The following is a 13,369-nucleotide window of genomic DNA, read 5'->3' as shown; positions in this document are numbered from 1 at the left end:
CTTGTCACCTAGGCTGGAGTGCAATGGTGCCATCTCAGCTCACTGCAACCTCTGCCTCCCAGGTTCAAGTGATTCTCCTGCCTTAGCCTCCCTAGTAGCTGGGATTACAGGCACCTGCCACCACGCCCAGCTAATTTTTTGTATTTTTAGTAGAGATGGGGTTTCACTATGTTGGCCAGGCTGGTCTCAAACTCCTGACCTCAGGTGATCTGCCTGCCTTGGTCTCCCAAAGTGCTGGGATTACAGGCGTGAGCCATCGCGCCTGGCCTCTTTTTTTTTTTTCTTTTTTTGTAGGTCATGGCAATCAATGACTTTGAAGCAAAACAAAGCCTTAATTTTTGAATTCACAATACCATCTTGTCTGGAATTCATGCCAACAATTTCTAAAACTTATGACAAATACAAAGTTAGACATTACCAAAATTAAGTTCTTATGAGAAACTCTTTTAAGAAGAGGGAGTGACCCAATGGAGAAAAAAGGAAAAAGTTGAAGACAACCTAGTTCGCAGATTGAGAGAACACGAAGACGATATCACTAAGGGTATCTGAAAACTATGCAGGGAATAACCCTTCAGGCATAGATAGTTTGAGAGATGGAGATGAAGATGGACTCCTTATCTTAAAATCAATAACCCTCTCACCAAAAAGCCAAAACAAACCATGAAACTCATAAACAACAATAACAATAAAAATCAATAAACAACCCAAATACGGGTATTCACGAGTGAATGAGTCAAAGTGATGAAGGGAAAATGAGCTTAGATAAAAATAATTTTTGAGATTGAAATGAGAGGGTCACTTTGTCTTCAAATTATCAGATCCTACTCGCCGTCACCCCCACAGCTGGCCAAGAACCCTAAACCAACAAACAAAAATTCAAGAATAAAATGGGACTAGGCCATATACGGAACCACATGAAAAAAGTGAACTGCTCATGGGCTTTATCGTTGAGTGAATGAAGGTTCTAGGGAGAAAAGGATCATAGAGTAAGATTTTGCAAGCATATCTCAGTTTCTGTGGTGGGGTGGACAGAAAGGAGGACAAGACAGAAATAGCTGACTCAGCTCTGTCCCCCAGACTTTGGGGGTCAGTGTGGTTCAGAGCAGCACCCCAGACTGGCTGTGAATGAGGACATGGTCTTTTCTCAATGCCCCTGTGACCTGTCAGGACTTAACACTACTTCGTAATTCACCAACTCATTTGTGGTAGCCCCTTCCTTATGGGGTGGGGATAGGGCAAAAGAAGATTGAGAAGGTTCTGGCTTTGGCATTCCCAGGGAGAGAAAGGCAGAGCCTTCTGATAATTAGAATGTAAACTGTGGGGCTTTCTTTAGCTCCATACCTATTTCCAATGCATGTCAGACTTATAGAGTGAATACAGACTGACTGAAGAGAGAAGGAATTGTTTTCAAGAATGGGAACATATTCTGGCTGGAGTGCTGACTGGACAAAGGAATACTCACTTGGTGCTGCCAGAAAAGAACATTCTTGGCTGATATCTGTGCGGTTGTTCCTGGCTTCGAAACAGACAGAATATCAACTAGTTGCTTCCTGAACCTTCAGAAGGGGCTGTGGATGGATAACTAAGAGATAACACTGAGGCTGGAAAGTGGACCAGGCCCTGGTAAATCAGAATGAGATGAATCAAAGTGAGTTGAATCTAGCCTGGAGGCGTGGAGGGTTGGCTGGGGAGTCAAGAGATCTGGGCCCCCTTCTGAGTCCTGAGACTCTCTCACAGTGTGGCCCAGACTTATTTTTCCTCTTCAACAAAAGGAAGGATTGGACATGAAAATTTTCAAAGTCCCTCTAGCTCTAATAGTCATTCATGTAGGTGGGAAGGGGGTGGGAGGTGGGGACAGACAGGGCATAGACAGTTGTTCATTTGGGAGTGGAGGGAATAATTCAAGCTTAAAAATCAAACTGATAAAAATGGTAAAGAGAAGAAAGGACTTAATCTTTCTCTCTTTGGAAAGATCAAGAGCTTTTAGATCTGGTCTCATTAAAGTTTTTTTCTCTTTTCTCTCTCTCTCTTAAAAAAACCATATTGTAATTTATGTTACTCGTAATCCCTTGTGATGACTTTAATGCTTTTTCAGCCTCTGTGTAGCTTCTGGTTTTCACATTTAAGACAGGAAATCTTCATTTAATGATCTTAAAAGTGTTGGTATGGACCCCACTAATGGCCACACTCTAGGAAACTGTGGAAGCTGTGACTGGTGTTTTTGTTACTTTTCTGTTTATTCAGATCCATCCCTTTGCTTTTTCTTCCAGATAGAATCATCCAGAGGAAATGCCTTTTTAGAGTCACAAGTCTAAAAAGTTCAGTCTTTATTCAATATTTCTTGAGAGCTGCTGTGTGTTGAATGCTAGCACTGAGATAGACGCTGGTAAGCAAGGAGAAAACAAGACAAATGGGATCCCAGTGTTTCTGAAACGTACAAGGATGTGTGTGTGTGTGTGTGTGTGTGTGTGTGTGTGTGTGTGTTTAGATGGCACAGCCTGGAAACAGGAAAGCAGAAAAATAAGTGAAATGATTATCAGACTATGTATTATGATAAGAGCTATAAAGTAGACAAAGGGCTGAGATAGAGGAAATGGCAGAGCAATGATGTGTCCATTTGGGTGTGGGGAGGTGATTATGGCTTGGATCTGTTTTCCCACCCAAATCTCAGGTTGAATTGTAATCCCCAGTGTTGGAGGTGGGGACTGGTGGGAGGTGACTGGATCATGGGGGTGGATTTCTCATGAATGATTTAGCACCATCCCCTTGCACTGTCCTCACAATAGTGAGTTCTTATGAGATCTGGTGGTTCATAAACATGTGGCACCTCCTTCCCCCACACCTGCTGCCCTTGCCACATGATATGACTGCTTTCCCTTCACCTTCTGCCATGATTGTAAGTTTCCTGAGGCTTCCCCAGAAGTCAAGTGGATGCCAGCATCATGCTTCCTGTACTACCTGCAGAACCCTAAGCCAATTTCACCTTTTCTTCTGTATAAATTGCCCACTCTTAGGTATTCCTTTATAGCAATGTGAGAACAGATTAACATAGGAGAGGTGCAAGGCGAGTGGGGTGCTTTTGAGCGTGTAGCCAGAGAAGGCCTCTTTGCTAAGGGAAGCAGCTACACCAAGAGTGGAGACCTGATTGGGTGGGTAAGAGTGACCAGTGGAAGGAATTACTGCATCCTCAGAGCAGCTGGGAAGATGGATGCACTAGTATCCTCTTCTCTACACACTAGAATACATGAAATTTTTATTTGTGAGATTTAGTTTAGCTCACATATATGAAGCATTGTCAAGTCTCCTTAAGGCCAGTCTGGAACTGCTCAGCAGGCCCCACCTTCTTCAGCACAGGCTCCAGCAGAAGTGGGCTCAGTGTGTTGCCTCTTTCATTGGTGAAGGCCAGCCAGGATACTGTGTGCAAAGTTTGGGACTGAAAATAATCTCCACTTAAAAAAAATCCTTCCATCAGTAGGAGATCGAAGAATGAGAAATAGAATAAAATAATAATTGTTGTCTTTATTATTTTTATTAGATTATCTAATTTATGTCAGGCTCTTTCTAATTGTTTTACATGTTTATTTTAAGCCCTGATTCATCTGTATGAAGCAGGAATTATTGTTATCCCAATTTTACAGATAAAGACAGTGAGGCCCAGAGAGCTCGATGTGCTTGCCCAAGGTTCCAGAACGCATTCCCTTAACCTTAGGCAACACTGCTTTGGAGGGGTTAGTTTCACATGGGAATTTCAGGTAGCACACATTAGGTCGCACAACATTAGAAAGTAAGAAGTTCTTTTTGGAGTTAAGAGAATCCCAGTTTTCCATTTGAGAGTGAGATTTCTAGACTCCCATCATCTCTAAATTGGAATCTCTGGGGGTAGAACTCAGGTATTTGCACTTTCAAACTGCTGCCCAGTTGATTCTAAACATTGTTTGAGAAGCATGCTTGTGTGGGCACTCACAAGTATGGAGCCAAGAGAGTAGACTCTGAATTCCTTCAATAATAATAATAACAATAATAATAGTGATAATAATGCTATTTCTTGAGTGCCTTCTCTGGGTTAGACACTATATTAGCTGTTTCCATGTGTGATTATATTTAATGGTGACAACTCTACAAGAATTGTATGATTTTTTACATTTTACAAATGAGGATAAATCTAAACTTAGAGAGATAAGTAACTTGCCTAAAGTCATATAGACAGAGAGTTGCAGATCTGATGTTCAAACCTCATCTGCCTGTTCATGTTCCGCAACTTCATGCTTGTTATATACAATTCTGTAGGCTCATTTTTAGATTACAGAGATCAACCTAAAATGTTCGATCTTGTCTCATCTCAAAACATAACCAAATGAAAAATGACGTTTTTCCAGGTATACGGTCTTTGACTTGGTGGCTTAGCTTATTTCCTTACTTATAAGATGAAAATAGTAGTGCCTACCTCATGAGTTTGTTGTAAGGATTAAATGGGATACTCCACGTATAGCCTGGAAATCACCTGGCATTTGGTAAGCAATCAAAAGAGGTAGCTGCTCTCACTAGTAACGTGATTATACTGCCCAACTCTTCCTAAGTGAATTTATGCAATTGTTCCATAATCAGAATTTCTGTCCACCAATATTGATTGCTGGTTTCCTCTTGGCCATATTGAACTGAAAAAGATCAATCTACTCCTTAATAAGCAAAAACAAAGAATCCTCAAGGTGTCTCTGACTATTCCTGTGTTCAAACTTCTTTCTCTCAACTGACTTCCAGGAAGATATGCTGCGTCGTCAGCTGAGCTCTAGTTGCCAATCTGCAAAGTCACTTTCTCCTTCCTGCTATCTTCCCTTTATCAGGGAAACTTACACTTTTCACCTGTCATTGACATCCTCTTCATTCAGTCAGTCATCCAGCCAGCAAATATTTATTGAATACCTATTCTGTGTCAGGCACTCATTATTCCAGGCACCATAGATGCAGCAGTGAACAAAGATCTCTGCCTTTTTGAAGCTTACATTCTAATAGGAGCTGAGCAAGACAGACATAAACAAACAAGTTGAATGTCACATGTTAGCTAGTGATAAGTTCTATGGAGGAAAGTAAAGCAGGGAAAGGGGATAAGGGTTGCAGGGAAGCAGGAAAAAGTGGTGATGGGGTGCAGTTTTATGTAGCATTGTTAGAGAAGCCTTCACAAAGGGAATATTTCAGCAAAGGCTTGAAGGAGGTAAGGGAGTGAGTCATGAGGATTTGGGGGAAGAACTTGCCAGGTAAAATTTAGCACATAAATAGTCCTTGAGGCAGATACCTTTAAGTAGCTGCTGCAGATTGAGTAAAGGCTGCAGACTGAGTAAAGGAGACTGTGATAGGCTATGTGCTCAGAGACATAATGGGGGTGGGTATGCATAGGGCCCTGTAGGCCACTGTAAAAGTCTACTGCTTTTAACTGAGTGGGATGGGATGCATTGGAGGGTTCTGAATAGAGAAATGTTATGCTATAATTGATATGGTTACAGGAACTCTAACTACTCCATTGAGAACACCTGCAAAAAATGGCAAGGCTCGAGGTAGAGAGATGACTGCATGACTGTTGCAATAATCCAGGGTAATTTAAGAAGAAAAGAGGCCGAGTGCAGGGGCTCATGCCTATAATCCCAGCACTTTGGGAGGCTGAGGTGGGTGGATCTCCTAAAGTCAGGAGTTCGGGACCAGCCTGACCAATATGGCGAAAACCTGTCTCTACTGAAAATACCAAAAAAATATATATATATATATATAGCCATGCGTGGTGGTGCATGCCTGTAATCCCACCTACTTGGGAGGCTGAGGCAGAAGAATCACTTGAACCAGGGAGATGGAGGTTAGAGTGAGATTGTGCCAATGCACTCTAGCCTGGGCAAAAAGAGACTCTGTCTCAAAAAAAAAAAAAAAGAAATATTTTATTCAAAGGATATTGGGTAGTTCATCATATATATCTAAGAGGTCTAAAAGCCAGCTCCATCTTAGTATAGAACTGGTCCTGCAGTGCCCTCTCCACTGCCAGCACTGCATCCCCAATGTTGCAGCCTGCCCCCCACCAATGCCTTTGATACTGGACCCATCTGTAAGAATCCCTGCCACTGCTGCATCTGACAACTGAAAATAGCTGCCACCACGTGTCACTTCTGGTCACTGAGCTTTTGATTCTAAGTCTGCGGGTTGTCTGTGCTTGGTGGACCCTGGTCTGGTAGCTATGCCTATGCCCTAGCTACAAAGGCAGAGTGCAAAATGTGTGTCTGATGCTCTTAGCTTCTGTCGGGGAGGTGGGTGATTCCCAACCATAGGGCAGGGATTCAGTTGTTAATTGGGGGAAAAAATGACAACTGCCCCCTACTGGTGGGTCCTTGTGTTCCTTAGCGGCTGCATTGCTACCTGGTTGCACACCAAATGGCAGTTTGGGGTCTGTCGTCTTGTTTTCAACAGCGGCAGCAGCAGTAGAATATCAATTCCATTGTTCATAGTATCTTACCTAGTTTGTCACTGAAGGCCTGTTGTTTCCCTCTGTCTGCTCTTATCATTATAATTGACAGTTCAAAATGGGGAATAGATGGAGAAATTGACAAGAGATGGAAACAAGAATGAGTAATAAACACCCTGGTAGTTTCACAGCTGTTGATATTTTTACTTCAATCACTTTATCATCAGATGATTCATGTTATGAATGAACCACATGTTTGAAATCAGTAGAATTTAGAATTTCCCATTCTTCATTTATCTTAGAGACTGGACAATGAGGCATTGGGTCACTCCCTTAAAGACTCCTTCTCCTCTCTCCCCTTTTCTATTTATTTCTTTATCTTTGAGGCCCCGTGTCACTCTGTCACCAGGCTGGAATGCAGTAGTGCAACCATAACCCAATGTGGCCTGGAAGTCCTGGGCTCAAGTGAGCCTTCTGAGTAGTTGTTACTACAGGCATGTGCCACCACCCCTGGCTAATTTATTTTATTATAATTTTTTGTTGTTGTTGTTGTTGTTTTTGTAGAGACAAAGTCTCATGTTTTGCCCAGGTTGGTCTTGAACTCATGGGCTCAAGCAATTCTCCCACCTTGGCCTCCCAAACTGCTGAGATTATAGGTGTGAGTCACTGTGACCAACCCCCTTTTTTATATAAATTCAATATTAACAGGTACAAAATGACTTAGGAGGAATTTATATGATTTTCAAGCCCAAAAGCTAAAATGACCCAAAAAGGCTAATTTGTAGCCTCTACTTGCCAAATGGTTAATTCAAAAGTTAGTATTTGCAGATAGTTATCAGAAAGTGGGAGTATATTACCCTCTTCTTCTCTTGTTTGATATTGTACTTTTGATGTTCACTCCATGCTTAAAGCTTTTGGCATTGTAAGTAAAACCATGATGGGATTTTAGAAGACAGTTTCCCTGGTCAAATAAACTAGGGAGCTGCCAAAAATACCTACATCTGGACTCACTCAAGATCTATTAAATCAGACTGCCTGAGGCCCAGCCCCTCACTCCTCCTTGATTCTAACGTACAGCCAGAGCTGAGAACCACTGGTCTAGGCCTTGGAGGCATTTGTGTATTGAATCAAAGAACAACCAGGTGGTGGCTCAGCAGGTAACTGAAACTTGACTCAAGCAAGAAATAGGAATTTATTAGGTGGCCTAAAGATAGTGTAGGCTTTAAGCACAGGGGTGGGCAGGGTGGCAGGAAGGGGGAAACAAGACAAGTTAGTGAACTTGGGGCTGTATCAGGGGTTGGGGAGAAGAGGTGAGGTTGCAGCAAACACTGGTGCTTTCTGCCAAGGTCCCACCATTCTGTTCCTGAAGAAGACCTTAAAAAGCTGACTTTCACCCAAGGGTAAAATCAGCCTTAAAAACAGATGGATTGCTGTCTCGAATGAATCAAACAATATGGGTTGAAGAGGGTGGGCCTTCCCAGGACCAGAGACAGACCTGCAGGAATAATAACAGTCAGAACTGTTAGGTTGTGTGAGACTTTGATTTGGAAGGCAATGCTGCAATGAACATGGTATCTTGAGAAAGCGCAACTAGCAGAAGCAGCAGTGCCAGAAGCCCTAATAGATGCCTTGCAGGCCTGAACAGGTGGTGCAAGCTGTGAGGCCCATGCCAGCTGCTGCAGCAGGAAGAATCTGCAGGAGAATCTAGTGATGGGATTTGTGAAGCCTGTCTGGCTTCATGGCTTCCAAGCTGGATTCCCCAGCCTATCTAGGGATTCTGGTCCTCAGCATCCCTTAATAAGCAGCTGTTGTGCTTAAACCAACAGAAGCTCTGTGTTTATAATTAATATCTCTGAATGACATTCATTTTCATTTAACATTCATTCAGGCTCCGGAGAAAGATGGCTGAATAGGAACAGCTCCAGTCTCCAGCTCCCAGCGCGAGCGACACAGAAGATGGGTGATTTCTGCATTTTCAACTGAGGTGCCAGGTTCATCTCACTGGGGAGTGCCGGACAATTGGTGCTGGTCAGCTGGTGCAGCCCAACCAGCGAGAACTGAAGCAGGGCAAGGCATCGCCTCACCTGGGAAGCGCAAGAGGGAAAGGAATCCCTTTTCCTAGCCAGGGGAACTGAGACACACAACACCTGGAAAATCGGGTAACTCCCACCCTAACACTGCGCTTTACCAAGGGTCTTAGCAAATGGCACACCAGGAGATTATATCCCATGCCTGGCCGGGAGGGTCCCACGCCCACAAAGCCTCCCTCATTGCTAGCACAGCAGTCTGCGATATAAGTGCAAGGCAGCAGCGAGGATGGAGGAGGGGTGCCCACCATTGCTGAGGCTTAAGTAGGTAAACAAAGCCTCTGGGAAGCTCAAACTGGGTGGAGCCCACAGCAGCTCAAGGAGGCCGCCTGTCTCTGTAGACTCCACCTCTGGGGACAGCGCACAGCTAAACAAAAAGCAGCAGAAACCTCTGCAGATGCAAACGACCCTGTCTGACAGCTTTGAAGAGAGCAGTGGATCTCCCAACACTGAGGTTGAGATCTGAGAACGGATAGACTGCCTGCTCAAGTGGGTCCCTGACCCCTGAGTAGCCTAACTGGGAGACATCCCCCCTAGGTGCAGACTGACACCTCACACGGAGGGGTACACCCCTGAGACGAAGCTTCCAGAGTAAGAATCAGACAGGAATACTCACTGTTCAGCAATATTCTATCTTCTGCAGTCTCCGCTGCTGATACCCAGGCAAACAGGGTCTAGAGTGGACCTCAAGCAATCTCCAACAGACCTACAGCTGAGGGTCCTGACTGTTAGAAGGAAAACTAACAAACAGAAAGGACACCCACACCAAAACCCCATCAGTAGGTCACCATCCATCAAAGACCAAAGGCAGATAAAACCACAAAGATGGGAAAAAACAGCAGAAAAGCTGGAAATTCAAAAAATAAGAGCGCATCTCTCCCTCCAAGGGAACACAGCTCATCGCCAGCAACGGATCAAAGCTGGATGGAGAATGACTTTGACGAGTTGAGAGAAGAAGGCTTCAGTCCATCAGACTTCTCAGAGCTAAAGGAGGAATTACGTACCCAGTGCAAAGAAACTAAAAATCTTGAAAAAAGAATGGAAGAATGGATAACTAGAATAATCAATGCAGAGAAGGCCATAAACGAACTGAAAGAGATAAAAACCATGACACGAGAAATACGTGACAAATGCACAAGCTTCAGTAACCGACTCGATCAACTGGAAGAAAGAGTATCAGCGATTGAGGATCAAATGAATGAAAGGAAGCAAGAAGAGAAGTCTAAAGAAAAAAGAGTAAAAAGAAATGAACAAAGCCTCCAAGAAGTATGGGATTATGTGAAAAGACCAAATCTACATCTGATTGGAGTGCCTGAAAATGAGGGGGAAAATGGAACCAAGTTGGATAACACTCTTCAGGATATCATCCAGGAGAACTTCCCCAACCTAGTAAGGCAGGCCAACATTCAAATTCAGGAAATACAGAGAACGCCACAAGATACTCCTCGAGAAGACCAACTCCAAGACACATAATTGTCAGATTCACCAAAGTTGAAATGAAGGAAAAAATCTTAAGGGCAGCCAGAGAGAAAGGTCGGGTTACCCACAAAGGGAAGCCCATCAGACTAACAGCAGATCTCTCGGCAGAAACTCTCCAAGCCAGAAGAGAGTGGGGGCCAATATTCAACATTCTTAAAGAAAAGAATTTTCAACCCAGAACTCCATATCCAGCCAAACTAAGTTTCAAAAGTGAAGGAGAAATAAAATCCTTCACAGACAAGCAAATGCTTAGAGAATTTGTCACCACCAGGCCTGCCCTATGAGAGACCCTGAAGGAAGCACTAAACATGGAAAGGAAAAACCAGTACCAGCCACTGCAAAAACATGCCAAAATGTAAAGACCATCGAGGCTAGGAAGAAACTGCATCAACTAACGAGCAAAATAACCAGCTAATATCATAATGACAGGACCAAGTTCACACATAACAATATTAGCCTTAAATGTAAATGGACTAAATGGTCCAATTAAAAGACACAGACTGGCAAATTGGATAAAGAGTCAAGACCCATCAGTTTGCTGTATTCAGGAGACCCATCTCACATGCAGAGATACACATAGGCTCAAAATAAAGGGATGGAGGAAGATCTACCAAGCAAATGGAGAACAAAAAAAAAAGCAGGGGTTGCAATCCTAGTCTCTGATGAAACAGACTTTAAACCATCAAAGATCAAAAGAGACAAAGAAGGACATTACATAATGGTAAAGGGATCAATTCAACAGAAAGCTAACTATCCTAAATATATGTGCACCCAATATAGGAGCACCCTGTCTCTAAAGCAAGTCCTTAGAGACTTACGAAGAGACTTAGACTCCCACACAATAATAATGGGAGACTTCAACACCCCACTGTCAATATTAGACAGATCAACAAGACAGAGAGTTAACAAGGATATCCAGGAATTGAACTAAACTCTGCACCAAGTGGACCTAATAGACATCTACAGAACTCTCCACCCCAAATCAACAGAATATACATTCTTCTCAGGACCACATCACACTTATTCCAAAATTGACCACATAATTGGAAGTAAAGCACTCCTCAGCAAATGTACAAGAACAGAAATTATAACAAACTGTCTCTCAGACCATAGTGCAATCAAACTAGAACTCAGAACTAAGAAACTCAATCAAAACCACTCAACTACATGGAAACTGAACAACCCGCTCCTGAATGACTACTGGGTACATAACGAAATGAAGGCAGAAATAAAGATGTTATTTGAAACCAATGAGAACAAAGATACAACATACCAGAATCTCTGGGACACGTTTAAAGCAGTATGTAGAGGGAAATTTATAGCACTAAATGCCCACAAGAGAAAGCACGAAAGACCTAAAATTGACACCCTAACATCACAATTAAAAGAACTAGAGAAGCAAGAGCAAACACATTCAAAAGCTAGCAGAAGGCAAGACATAACTAAGATCAGAGCAGAACTGAAGGAGATAGAGACACAAAAAACCCTCCAAAAAATCAGTGAATCCAGGAGCTGGTTTTTTGAAAAGATCAACAAAATTGATAGACCACTAGCAAGACTAATAAAGAAGAAAAGAGAGAAGAATCAAATAGACACAATAAAAAATGATAAAGGGGATATCACCACCAACCTCACAGAAATACAAACTACCATCAGAGAATACTATAAACACCTCTACGCAAATAAACTAGAAAATCTAGAAGAAATGGTTAATTTCCCAGTCACTTACACTCTCCCAAGACTAAACCAGGAAGACGTTGAATCCCTGAATAGACCAATACCAGGCTCTGAAATTGAGGCAATAATTAATGGCCTACCAACCAAAAAAAGTCCAGGACCAGACGGATTCACAGCTGAATTCTACTAGAAGTACAAGGAGGAGCTGGTACCATTCCTTCTGAAACTATTCCAATCAATAGAAAAAGAGGGAATCCTCCCTAACTCATTTTACGAGGCCAACATCATTCTGATACCAAAGCCTGGCAGAGACACAACAAAAAAAGAGAATTTTAGACCAATATCCCTGATGAACATCGATGCAAAAATCCTCAATAAAATACTGGCAAACCAAATCCAGCAGCACATCAGAAAGCTTATCCACCATGATCAAGTGGGCTTCATCCCTGGGATGCAAGGCTGATTCAACATACACAAATCAATAAACGTAATCCAGCATATAAACAGAACCAAAGACAAAAACCACATGATCATCTCAATAGATGCAGAAAAGGCCTTTGACAAAATTCAACAGCCCTTCATGATAAAAATGCTCAATAAATTCGGTATTGATGGAACATATCTCAAAATAATAAGAGCTATTTATGAGAAACCCACAGCCAATATCATACTGAATGGGCAAAAACTGGAAGCATTCCCTTTGAAAACTGGCACAAGACAGGGATGCCCTCTCTCACCACTCCTATTCAACATAGTGTTGGAAGTTCTGGCTAGGGCAATCAGGCAAGAGAAAGAAATCAAGGGTATTCAGTTAGGAAAAGAAGAAGTCAAATTGTCCCTGTTTGCAGATGACATGATTGTATATTTAGAAAACCCCATTTTCTCAGCCCAAAATCTCCTTAAGCTGATAAGCAACTTCAGCAAAATCTCAGAATACAAAATTAATGTGCAAAAATCACAAGCATTCTTATACACCAGTAACAGACAAACAGAGAGCAAAATCAGGAATGAACTTCCATTCACAATTGCTTCAAAGAGAATAAAATACCTAGGAATCCAACTTACAAGGGATGTAAAGGACCTCTTCAAGGAGAACTACAAACCACTGCTCAGTGAAATAAAAGAGGACACAAACAAATGGAAGAACATACCATGCTCATGGATAGGAAGAATCAATATTGTGAAAATGGCCATACTGCCCAAGGTAATTTATAGATTCAATGCCATCCCCATCAAGCTACCAATGAGTTTCTTCACAGAATTGGAAAAAACTGCTTTAAACTTCATATGGAACCAAAAAAGAGCCCGCATTGCCAAGACAATCCTAAGTCAAAAGAACAAAGCTGGAGGCATCACGCTACCTGACTTCAAACTATAGTACAAGGCTACAGTAACCAAAACAGCATGGTACTGGTACCAAAACAGAGATATAGACCAATGGAACAGAACAGAGTCCTCAGAAATAATACCACACATCTACAGCCATCTGATCTTTGACAAACCCGACAAAAACAAGAAATGGGGAAAGGATTCCCTATTTAATAAATGGTGCTGGGAAAATTGGTTAGCCATAAGTAGAAAGCTGAAACTGGATCCTTTCCTTACTCCTTATACGAAAATTAATTCAAGATGGATTAGAGACTTAAATGTTAGACCTAATACCATAAAAACCCTAGAAGAAAACCTA

Source organism: Macaca fascicularis, chromosome 6, assembly GCF_037993035.2.
Source record: "Macaca fascicularis isolate 582-1 chromosome 6, T2T-MFA8v1.1".
Taxonomy (NCBI): Eukaryota; Metazoa; Chordata; class Mammalia; order Primates; family Cercopithecidae; genus Macaca; species Macaca fascicularis.
Note: the sequence above shows the minus strand (reverse complement) of the source record.